This window comes from Panthera uncia, chromosome X (assembly GCF_023721935.1).
Source record: "Panthera uncia isolate 11264 chromosome X, Puncia_PCG_1.0, whole genome shotgun sequence".
Taxonomy (NCBI): Eukaryota; Metazoa; Chordata; class Mammalia; order Carnivora; family Felidae; genus Panthera; species Panthera uncia.
In genome coordinates this window covers 94,199,654-94,212,264 of record NC_064817.1, presented here as the reverse complement: position 1 = coordinate 94,212,264, position 12,611 = coordinate 94,199,654, and the positions used below count along the sequence as shown (strand labels likewise).

The window sequence follows — 12,611 nt, the reverse complement described above, 5'->3', positions numbered from 1 at the left end:
CAGCACAGTCTGCTCGTTTGTGATGTTCCCCCTTGTCAGCGTAGGGGTCTTTCTGGCGAGCATCCACATGAGTCCCAAGAAGCAGAACTGATTTTTACCCAAATGCCTTGCCCCCACGGGGAGGCTCGCTCCACACGCCAATCTGAGTCTTGCCAGAGGCCTGAAAAAATGTCAAGGCCATTAGCCACAGTACATCAGTCGCTGGAAACACAGCAAGCCTCCTTTGTTGAGGTGGCCTGGATAGCCAGCCATTCACCCTGCACGAAGCTCTGCCCGTTATACTGAGCAACCTTTACCGCACCCGGCCAGGGGTGAGGTCTCCCTCAGCTTGGATGGCAGCTGCACCCCGTTCCTGCCGGTTAGGAGTTAACCAGGAGGAGCGGACAGTGAGCCAGGCCCATTGTGGTCCAGGAAGCCTTCACACGTGGGTCCTCACTGGGCCAGTGGGGGCAGTGGCTCCTTGGGCAATACATCAGGGAACCAGACGGATGCTCTTGTGATATTACCTTGGAGTTAGGAGACCTCATCTGGGCTGAGTTTTGTTCATTCCAGTATGTACCATTTGTATTTTAGTTCGGAAGACTCTGGAACCACCTCCACCAGGTGATTTGAGATATCTGCTAGATCTGTGATACGAGTGGGATTTCTGGTCTTAAGATTACTTCACAGCCATCGATCATGTGCTCAGTGTCCACCAAAACCCAACAGCAGGCCAATAATTCTGTCCTGAACTAAGACACTAAGACGCAGGGCTCTCTGATTCATCTCCTGATTCACCAGGAGAGGCAGAGGGCCATCACCATACAGACCATAGTGGGACCATCTATCAAGTCCCCCGGGACCCGGTACCGGCCCAGAGTTCCTTAGCGGGCAGCAGACCAATCTCCTCCTTTGAGGACTGAGGGACCGGGCCCAGAGCGGTCTTTGGTAAAAGCCTTTCCTATTTTTGCAGCAGCCACTTTTTCAGTGCCCAGACATTTCTCAGTAAAGATCCAGGCTGTGTTTGTTGTTGACCAACTGACCTAACCACATTTGAGGTTTCAGTGGGTGGAGGTTTTTTCTTAATTAATTGTTTAATTTACATCCAAGCTCGTTAGCATATCAGGCAACAATGATTTCAGGAGTAGATTCCTTAGTGCCCCTGACCCATTTAGCCCATCCCCCCTCCCATGACCCCTCCAGTAACCCTCAGTTTGTTCCCCGTATTTATGAGTCTCTTCTGCTTTGTCCCCCTCCCTGTTTTTATATTATTTCTGTTTCCCTTCTTTTATGTTCATCTGTTTTGTCTCTTAAAGTCCTCATATGAGTGAAGTCATATGATGTTTGTCTTTCTCTGACTGACTAAAACAATATGGAACGCTTCACGAATTTGTGTGTCATCTTTGTGCAGGGGCCATGCTAATCTCCGTAACATTCCAATTTTAGTCTATGTGCTGCCGAAGCGAGCACTGGGTGGAGGTTTAATTGGGTTTGATAATTCGTACGTGCGGGAGCAGCATGCACAAACCTAAGAATCTTTGTCTGGTCAACAGTCTCATCACATATGGCTCCCATTCCCTCACTGTAGACCCAGGGACAACCGGGATGAGTTACGGGGCCTCCACACCTTCTGCGAGGCTGCTGCAGATGAGTTTTTTATTAAGCGTACTCCTCACATGTGGGCCAAGTCTGTCAGAGCCCAAAGAGTACCTGGCTGAGGAAGAAGAGGGTCTCTGGTATTCCTACCCTCTCATCTCTCCCTTCTTCCTCCTCTTGAGGCAAGTGGCTACCGTCAAGGCGCTCTGGAGGAGGGGGTCGTGGCGATGCACCTCGGTAGGAGCCGCCTTCCCTCATCAAGTTTACCAAGATTACCTCTTTCATCACGGAGGCAAACTGGTCAAGTTACTAAGGTCTCCTCAGATCGCTGGACACAGCAATCTCAAAGAGCTCGACATTCTTTCTTAGAGGAAGCAGGAGTCTCAACAGCACAACGCACAGCGGGCTGTCCGCTGGCACCAGGGCTCTGCTTAGATCTGAGAACAGTCACTGGGTGCAACTGAGTCTGCAGTCTCCGACAACTTCAGCTCCACGCAGCAGAGAACAGTAAACGCTGGTGAGGGAATCGCTTCCCTGGCTTTCTCATAGTCCCTCTGTCCGCTTAATGTGAGCCACCCACCAATTTCGGCCGGGGTGTCAGGAGCTAAAGAGAAGGACCAATGGTCCACGTTGGAACCCAAATGCTTGTATAACGTGGTAGCGAGTCCATCGGCAAGAGTCAGAGGATCGCGCGGGGCACCTGGGCCGTGGGGTCAGGAGACGGCAGCAGAAGCCACGGAGCATTTTGGGAGGACAGCAAATTGTTTATATAAGCTTTCTGGTTCCATCGTGGGCCCCTTCCAGTGTCCCTACTTCTTTATTCTGTCTGTTGTGGGCAGTCTCTTAATCGTCATGACTAGGCTAACTAACGTTTACTGAAGACCTACGGCACGCCAGGCCCCGTTCTGGGTGCTCCATGTGCATGAATCTTCATTTCGCCTGGTTTTCGGCCTTGTGAACTCCCATTAAGAGCCATGGTACAGATGACGCCTCAGCTGCCGTCACAAAGCCAGTAGGTGGCAGATCTGGGGTCTGAAACCCTCGGAGTCCAAAGTGCGTCTTCTCCCCCCCGGGGAGCCACACTGCCTTCCACACCTCCTCCCCGCTCCCATGTTCTTACCTCTCTAGGCCGCCTCCGCAGCGCAGTCCCTGCGAGGCAGTCCCGGGGGGGTGTGGTGTCCTCTGGGCAGCGAGCTCAGCATTTCTCCCTGAACAGAGAGGACGTTTAGTGAAGTACTCCCCTTTCTTTGTTGGGACTGAGACCAGACGTTTCAACACGAGAATTCCACCATTCCACATACAAAGCACGGTGGTTAAGGGCAGGGGCTCCCAGCCGTGGAGATTTCACGGACTAAATGGTAAGATTGGGTTCTGACATAGATCGTGATCTTTTTATTTCACCAACAAAGACCATTTAAAAGAATATCAGTTATACTCCTTCTACTACTAACAAACAACAGGAATAACATCTAAACCTCAAAGAGAAAGGCTACAATGTGCCAGGTACTGTTCTTAATCTTAAAATGAACTATTTCATTTAATCCTCAGAAAAATCCTATTCAATAGGCATTATTGCTATCTCCATTTTATAGGCAAGGAACTTTGAGGGGAAAAAAAAGGCACTACGTATGGGGCGCCTGGGTGGCTCGGTCCGTTAAGCGTCTGACTCTTGATCTCAGCTCCGGTCTTGATCTCAGGGTTGTGAGTTCAAGCCCCGCATTGGGCTCCACGCTAGGCATGGAGCGTACTTAAAAAAAAAAAAAAAAAGCGCTTTGTAAATTGCTCCTGATTCTGCACTGATAATCGTTACAGTATACTCTCATCAGCTGTGTTTCATAAAAGGTATCTTTAAGTTTTTTTAATAGACTTTACTTTTGGGGGGGCGCCTGGGTGGCTAGCCGGTTAAGCATTTAACTCTTGACTTCGGCTCAAGTCACGATCTCACAGTTTGTGAGATTGAGCCCCACACTGGGCTCTGCGCTAACAGCACGGAGCCTGCTTGGGATTCTCTCTCCCCCCCCCCCCTCAAAATAAATAAGCCTTTTTTAAAAACAGACTTTTTTGTTTTAAAGTAGGCTCCCTGCCCAACGCAGGGCTTGAACTCATGACCCCGAGAGCAAGCATCGCATGTTCTATCGACTGAGCCAGCCAGGTACCTCTGGCTTTAAAGGAAACCGCCAAGCACCCAACAGGGGCCCTGATCTCAGAATCTAGGAACAACCAAGCAAAAGCACAGAAGCTCTGGGTTTGTGTCTGGGCCAAGTTAATGCTCTTCATCCCTGTTTTCTGAACTTTAATATGAAACTATTGATGTCTGTTGTGAGAAGTAAATGGCCTATCACATGCTGAGCCCTTAACCCAGTGGCCGGCAAACAGCTAGGACCCCCAATACATACCAGCTGCGAGGCTTATCCCTTCTCCTCTTCATCTCGGCACAGCCCTGAAGGCTCACCTCCTGCTGGAAAGAAACAGAGCATGAACACTATAGACTGGTCCTGTTACTGAAGTCAGATACCGGGACTGACCGTACTCTCCTTCCTGCAACAGTCTCCCATTCCCCGCCCCCCCCACCCCCGGCAGAGTGGAAGCAGGCAGAAATATCTCGGCTCTACTTTCCATTGGTTGAAGATGGTTACTAAGCAGCACGCACAAACTCTCCTTCTCGGAGCTCTGGGGAACACAGGCTGAAAGACTTCTTCCAGGGCTTCTGTAGCAGCTCCCAGCAAACATGTGGTCGGTCACTCAGGTATCAGGGACGGTTAGGAGAGCGGTGCTGCACAGCAAAGCCCTGCGGTGCGTCCCCTCCCGCCACCCTGCTGACCACCCGGACCCGAGACTTTCCCACAGTCCTGACAGTTCCCGCCTGCTCTGCCCAGCTAGCCTGTTGTTAGGAAGGCAAAGGGACAAAGGAACTAGGAAAGGTCACGAAAAGGGAAACTCCTGGTGATGATAAAATCCCAGAATTCTCATGATAAAGCACTGCTTTCTGTGAAGTTCTACAGCAGCACTTTCAACAATGGCCAAATTATGGAAAGAGCCTAAATGTCCAGCAACTGATGAATGGATAAAGAAATTGTGGTTTAGGAAACCAATTTCACAATAAATTTCATATATTAAAAAAAAATTGTGGTTTATATATACAATGGAATACTACTTGGCAATGAGAAAGAATGAAATATGGCCTTAGGTAGCAACGTGGATGGAACTGGAGAGTGTGATGCTGAGTGAAATAAGTCATACAGAGAAAGACGGATACCATATGTTTTCACTCTTATGTGGATCCTGAGAAATTTAACAGAAGACCATGGGGGAGGGGAAGGAAAAAAAAAAGGTTAGAGAGGGAGGGAGCCAAAACATAAAAGACTCTTAAAAACTGAGAACAAGGGGCCCCTGGGTGGCTCAGTCAGTTGAGCGACCCGACTTCGGCTCAGGTCATGATCTCACGGTTTGTGAGTTCGAACCCCGCATCGGGCTCTGTGCTGACCGCTCAGAGCCTGGAGCCTGCTTCGGATTCTGTGTCTCCCTCTCTCTCTGCCCCTCCCCCACTCATGCTCTGTCTCTCTCTGTCTCAGAAATAAATAAACATTAAAAAAAATTTTAAAAAAACTGAGAACAAACTGAGGGTTGATGGGGGGTGGGAGGGAGGGGAGGGTGGGTGCTGGGCATGGAGGAGGGCACCTGTTGGGATGAGTACTGGGTGTTGTGTGGAAACCAATTTGACGATAAATCTCCTATTAAAAAAATAAAAATAAAAATAAAAAAATAAAGAGGATCTTTCAGTGGGTAACGGTCCCACCTCATTTGCTTGGTGCTAGAAGTCACGGACTTGGCTCCAAGCCAACTCACGGAGAGCCACTGTACCAACAGCCAAGTCACAGAGCGACCAAGCAAACAAGCGGGTCATTCTTTGAAGGATCGACTTACCGTATGACTAATTCACCAAAGTTGGCCAAATTTGCCAATGAGCCAAAAATTTTGTTTTCTTTCAGTTTCGCTGAAGTATGCTCAATCATAAAAATCGCACATATTTGACGCATACGTTTTGACGAGTTTGGACATACGCACACACCGCAATGTTGCTCTTATTTTTATATTTTAAAAATATTCATTTTTGAGACAGAGAGGGCCCACGAGTAAGAGAGGGGCGGAGGGAGGGGGAGAGAGAGAATCCCAGGCAGACCCATGCCCAGCGCAGAGCCCAACTTGGAGCTCAATCTCACGACCTGGGGATCCCGACCTGAGCTGAAATCGAGCATCAGACACTCAGCCAACTGCGCCACCCAGGCGCCCCTGCCATGTGGTTTTTAAATAGAGTCTATTGCCATTTTGTTTGGGCAAATGGGCATGACAAAGGGCTGTGGAGAACCAGTTCTAGAAGGTTTTGTGCCTCCAGACATGTCCCCTCTCCCCGTTCTTTAGTCTCTCCTCAGTCTGGGATGAGCAGCCTGGCAAGACTGTTCTACCCTCAGCAGATGACCGTCTCCTCCACCCTCAACCAACAGCTGCAGCAACAGGAACTTAGCTGAGGGGTGAGGGCTTTCCCACCGTGTCCTTTCTTCCGTGTTGTGTGTGTGTGTGTGTGTGTGTGTGTGTGTAGAGATCAAACTTTCCCATGTCTCTCCTTTTCCTTTGTTTTAATCATTTTCTTTTTAAAGTTTCTTCATTTTTGAGAGAAACAGAGACAGCATGAGCGGGGGAGGGACAGAAGATCCGAAGCAGGTTCTGTGCTGCTGACACAGAGCCTGACATGGGGCTCGAACTCACAAAACCGTGAGATCATGACCTCAGCTGAAACTGAGTCGGACACTTAATAGACTGAGCCACCCAGGCGCCCCTTTATATATATAAAGATATAAATTATCTTTATGTCTTCTTATAAAGATAATAATCCTATTGGATCAGGACTCCATCCTTTGACCTCTTTTAACCTAAATTAACTCCTTGTAGGCCTTATATCCAAATACAGACCAATTGAGAGTTAGGGCTTGCTGTGTCCCCTTTATCCTCTTTATTTATTAAAAAAAATTTTTTTTACATGTTTCTTTACTTTTGAGAGAGAAACAGAGTGTGAGCGGGGAGGAACAGAGTGAGAGGGAGACACAGAATCAGAAGCAGGCTCCAGGCTCTGAGCTGCCAGCACAGAGCCCGACGCGGGGCTCGAACTCACAGACCATGAGATCGTGACCTGAGCCGTAGTCGGACGCTTAATCAACTGAGCCACCCACACGCCCCAGCTGTGTCCCCTTTAAATTCGTATTTTGAAGCCCTTATCCCCAATGTGATGATATTTGAAGATGGAGCCTTTGGGAATTAGGTTTAATGAAGACATAAGGGTGGGGTGCCCACCCTCATGATGTGATTAGTGCCCTTAAGAAAGAGATACCAGAAAGCTCAAGCTCTCTCTCCCTCCGCCCCTCCCCCCACCCCTGTACCCTGTGTGGCCACGCAAGCAGATGGCCACTTACAAGCCATGAGAGAGCATTCACCAGAAGCTGATCACACTCGCACCTTGATCACACACTTGCAGACTCCAGCAATGTGAGAAATACATTTCTACTGTTTAAAGCCACCCAGTCTGTGGTATGTTGTGGCGGCCCTAGATGACAAGACAAGGCCTCAACATCTGAATTTGGGGAAAACACGATCCAGTCCACAGCGCACACGTGAACTAACAGCAAGTGATTCAAGGTGGTTGAAAGTCTGGTTGAAAAGTCTTTGGATGCTCTGAAAATCTAACGAGTCTGATCCCGAGAGTGGGAAAATGTGAGTGCAACTTCAAGCTTCCCCAACCCCCCCGGGGTTTCCCCCCCCCCTTTTTTTTTAACCTTTTCTGAGCATCTCCTGAAACCCAAGAGCTTTAGGTATGCTAGCGGAAGGACAAAAATGGGTGAGCAGGAGTGGACGGAGTGATACCAACTCTATTTTGGTATGCAAAATAGAAAGGAACTTATTTTCAGAAACAGAAGCAACTTATTTTCAGAAAGCTGTCTTCTAAGTTCCAGACGTCAGAAAGAAAGGGACCAAGACCAGGCCTCCTAACCTTTACTGGCCTCACAGAAAGAAGGTTAAAGGCAGAGCGAAACGAGGCCAGTGTAAAGAGAAGCTTCTGGACAACTTTCACTTAGCTACTGAGCGGTACAAAGAGAGTTGAACCCCACTGCTAAGGAGACAGGAGGGGCCACTGAGAGATTTTAGGAGTACTGGCAGAACACGTAAGATTGAGGTGTTATTTGCAAAAGGATCCATTGCAGATATGCTCTTGGACGGGTAGATTAGATCAGCAGATATGTAACATATGACAATTTGCTTCAAGTAATTTCTGATTTTAACACAGTTTCAACTGAAATGGAAAAATAAGTAAGAAAGCAAAAGAACAGTCGAATAAGTGTGTAAGTAGGAGATTCAACATGACCCCATATTTATCAGAACAAGCTACAAGAACACTAATCGTTTAGACTATTGCTGGCTCAAAGGGGAAATACTTATCAGTAAACAGAGGGGATATATTAGAGTAGCTACTGGCCTACATGACATTAACGAATGCCAATATGTATCATAAGATGTTGCGGAAATTTTTTTTTTTACTTTTGATTTTTTTAATCATTTATTATTTAAAAAAAAATTTTTTTTTTAAATTTTTTTTTTCTTTTCAACGTTTTTTATTTATTTTTGAGACAGAGAGAGACAGAGCATGAACGGGGGAGGGGCAGAGAGAGAGGGAGACACAGAATCGGAAACAGGCTCCAGGCTCCGAGCCATCAGCCCAGAGCCTGACGCGGGGCTCGAACTCACGGACCGTGAGATCGTGACCTGGCTGAAGTCGGACGCTTAACCGACTGCGCCACCCAGGCGCCCCTATTTAAAAAAAATTTTATTCCAGTATAGTTAACAGTGTTACATTAGTTTCACGTGTACAATACAGTGATTGAACGATTCTACACATTACTCAGTGCTCATCATAAGCATACTCTCAATCCCCTTCACCCGTTTGACCCATCCCCCATCCCCTTCCCTCTTATAACCATCTCTTTGTTCTCTATAGTTAAGAATCTGTGTTTTCGTTTGTCTCTTTTTTTTTTCTTTGTTCATTTGGTTTCTTGTATTACACATATGAGTGAAATCCTATAGTATCTGTCTTTCTCTGATTGACTTATTTCACTTAGCATAATACCTTCTGGTTCTATCCATGTTGTCACATGTGGCAAGATTTCATTATATTTTACGGCTGAATAATACTCCATTGTGTGTGTGTGTGTCACACACTCACACACAAAACATCTCCTTTTTTACATTAAAATATTTTTTAAGCTTATTTATCTTGAGAAAGAGCACGAGTGGGGAAGGGGCAGAGAGAGGGAGGGAGAGAATCCCAAGCAGGGGATTCGATGAGGGGCTCAATCTCAGGAACCACAAGATCGTGACTTGAGCTACAATCAAGAGTTGGTCGCTCAAACGACTGAGCCACCCAGGAGCCCCTTGTCTTGCTTTTTAGTGTATAAGACTTCTAAACTGCAATGATATCGTGTGTCCACAGACCGACTACCATTCACTCAGGAAAGGGAGATGGCTTTCTCTTTTAAAAAAAAAAAAAATTTAATTTCCATCTTCCTTACTGTATGATGTTTATCTTATATGTTCCCTTACATTCTAAGACAGACAATAAATAGATGGGTCGAAGATTCGGAAAGAAAAAAGAGCAGCTTGAAGCATAGAAAAGGGAATGGATTTTTTTTAATTTTTAAAATTTTTTTTTAAATTTATTTTTGGGGGAGACACAGAGAGAGAGCACAAGCGGGAGAGGAGCAGAGAGAGAGAGGGAGACACAGAATCCAAAGCGGGCTCCGGGCTCTGAGCGGTCAGCACAGAGCTCCACATGGGGCTTGAACTCACGAACAGCAAGATCATGGCCTGAGTCAAAGTTGGATGCTTAACCGACTGAGCCACTCAGGGGCCCCAAAGGGACTCTATTTAAACGATGCAAATAGAAGAACAAAAGAAAACTCTCTAGCACATGCCCAATGGTTTATTCCGCTAAATTTTTATCCACAAATATTGCATGGTTATACAAGCATACCTCATTTTATTGCACTTTGCAGTTGTGTGTGTGTGTGTTTTTTTTAAACAAATTAAAGGTTTATGGCAACCTTATTTGAGCAAGTCTACTGGCACCGTTTTTCCAACAGCATTTGTTCACTTTGTGTCTCTGTGTCCCATTTTGGTAATTCTCACAATCCTTCAAACCTTTTTATTATTATTATATCTGTTATGGTGATCTATGATTAGTGATTATGACTTGCCGAAAGCTCAGATCATGGTCAGCAGTTTTTAGCCATAAAGTATTTTTTAATCAAGATATGTACATTTTTTAGACATGACGTTACTGCACAGTTAATAGACTACAGTATAGACTACATATAACTTTTATATGCACTGGGAAGCCACAAAATTAATTTGACTTGCTTCATTGTGATATTTGCTTCAATGCGGTGGTCTGGAACTGAACCCACGATATCTCCAAGGTATGCTTGTATATTTAAAGTATATCCTTAATTCAACAGAATGCCCCAGAAACAGGTTTACTCTGGCTAATGAAATGTTCTAAAGAACAGGAAATAAACAAGAAAACCATGTTGTCACTTTTCTTCTCATTTTCTATTGAAGAGATACGTGAAAATATGCATGCGGCCATTTTCTTCCCAAACGGAGTCCAGTGGACTGAGCGGAACGTACGATGAGTATATTCCACCGTACCCCTTGTCAGCTGTGTGATCTGGACAAATGATTAACCTCTCCGTCTTTGTTTTCTCATCTGCAAAACAGCAAATACTCCTAACTCACGCATATTGCTCAGCGCAGTACGTGGCCCGCAGTAGGCCTGCCAAACATCCGAGCTGCCGCTCTCATCGCCGCTCGTTTTTTACTCCGTGTAAAGCACCACCCTAGCTTCGGTGAGGAAACAAGTAGGACACCCGATCCGAAAATTCAAGTGTTCGCGGTGCAGGCAGGGAACCTCAGAACGCCACCCACAAAACCGTTCTCGGTGGGAAGCCGGAAGTCACAGCTGCTGCCTCTCCACGAGTGATCCACGCTTCGGGCCCACAGGCTGGGGCAGGGGGAGACAACTGGCCAGGTGAGGTTGAGAAAGAAGAAAGAAGAAGGAGGTGAGTGAAAGGAGACAGAAAATGCGGGAGGAACCGAGGCAAGACCCAAATGCTGAAGCCCGATGAGGAAGGGGTTGGGATGGGAACAGCGCAAGCAAAGGCAGAGGGTCAGAAATGAGTCCAGCGTGTTGAGATCAAACTTCACTGCCATGATTGTAGCTGGAAAAGATAAAGGCTATGAGGCTGAATGTGTGCTGACCCCCGGGACTGCCTCTAAGCAGATGCATAAAACACAACACAACGCAAACAGCGGCTTAAAAAAGAAAAAGACTCAGCAAAGTAAAAGTGATTTTTGTGGCTCTTTGCCTTTTCCTGCAATAAGTACATGATCCTGATGAAGCGAAGTTCTCCTCTAATGTGATTCTAGCGAACTGAGGTATCGCTGTACAATATCACAAGGCTACCAGTTATGAGAGGGAATAAGCCAGTTCGTGTATGGTGCCTGAAAGTATCGGGAGGGTATGAACAGAGTTATTCAAAGCATCATTTTTATTTTGCCCACGGAGTGAGTCTTTCCCATGTTTCACAAGGTGAAGAAAAGCACGGTGAGGTGAATGGACCATGACTTACGGACTTGGCTGTGGTTGCTGTTCTGGGATAGCAACTCAGGGACTATGGAGATGACCTCCTCATCCCTTCCCATCCCACACGTCGACCAGGATTCACCGCTGGTAGCTAGCCTCCTTGCTTCCAGTTCAGAACGAATGAACACCGAACACTCCCTTGAGCGGAGACTTCAGCAAAGTTTTGAGACTATAGCATCTACTCACCTAACAATTTGGCCATGGTGAGAGTCCAATGTCTAAGTTTTTATATCAAAAAATTTTTTTAATGTTTTGAGAGAGAGAGAGAGGGGGGCGGGGAGAGAGAGAAGCAGAGAGAGAGGGAGATACAGAACTTGAAGCAGGCTCCAGGTTCCAAGCTGTCAGCAGAGAGCCTAACACGGGGCTCGAACCCACGAACCAAAAGATCATGACCTGAGCTGAAGCCTGAAGCTCAACCGACTGAGCCACCCAGGCGCCCGAAGTTTTATATTATTAAATACCAAAAGAACCGATTTAGCCTCTATTTACAATATTTCTGTCTGACTCCCTATTGGAGATGAGATTTTGACGTGGCTTCATGGAACTCGTGACACATCCTTGGGAATTTCTTCTGATTAGGTGAAGAAATAGAACCATCTTTTGTGTTTCTTGGGGTGTTAGGGTTGAGGACCTAGGCCAGGGAAAATCACACTGTAAAACCTCCTCTGAGGGGAGTCTGGGGGGCTCAGTCGGTTGAGCGTCCGACTTTGGCTCAGGTCATGATCTCCTGGTTTGTGAGTTCAAGCCCCACCTTGGGCTCTCAGCCCTGTTCTCCTCTCTCTGCCCCTCCCCTGCTTGCATTCTCTGTCTCTCTCAAAAATAAACATTTAAAAAAAACCCAACTTCCTCTCAGTCCTGACTTTCCTTCATTCTTCATAAATATTTTAATCCAACCGAAACCTCTTAGGATGACCAGTTGAGTACCCTATTGCCTGGCTTTGTGATGGGAACTGTGGAAGGAGATGTTAGGGGCCAATTTACATATTAATCTGAATTTACACACGGATCGACAGATTTACATATGAATCTGTTTCCTATCACAGGTTTTCTTTCGTAAAGCCCAGCAGACTAGAGCTACCCACTTGTGCCCCACTGGCTTCCTCCCGGGGGTGGTACCCACCTGTCAGCCCCCACTTTACCACCTTTGTTCCCACACCCCAAGGGAAGGTCTGGGCTCGGCCATTGCCATGGGTTTCTTTCTGCCCTAGGTCTCACAACCTTCTTTTCAACTCCGGAGTTCAAAACATCCCTTGTTTCATTTTCTTTGGCCCCCCCTTATTCAAGGGGTACC

At 46.7% G+C, this 12,611-nt stretch overlaps 1 long non-coding RNA gene and 1 other non-coding gene across 3 annotated transcripts in view; both read right to left on the bottom strand.

Moving 5' to 3' along the window:
- The window catches only part of LOC125932278 (uncharacterized), a 68,203-nt gene that overhangs the window by 17,082 nt on the left and 38,510 nt on the right, over positions 1 to 12,611 (bottom strand). The window contains exons 2-3 of one of the 2 annotated variants that reach the window (XR_007460569.1): positions 3,972 to 4,033; positions 2,696 to 2,783 (exon numbers count right to left, since the gene is read on the bottom strand). This is a non-coding gene — a long non-coding RNA (uncharacterized LOC125932278). The remainder of the gene's footprint in view (positions 1 to 2,695; positions 2,784 to 3,971; positions 4,034 to 12,611) is intronic. The other variant, XR_007460570.1, reaches the window with a different exon arrangement.
- LOC125932414 (U6 spliceosomal RNA) lies at positions 1,346 to 1,449 on the bottom strand. Its single transcript, XR_007460587.1, has one exon. It is a non-coding gene; the product is annotated as a U6 spliceosomal RNA (small nuclear RNA).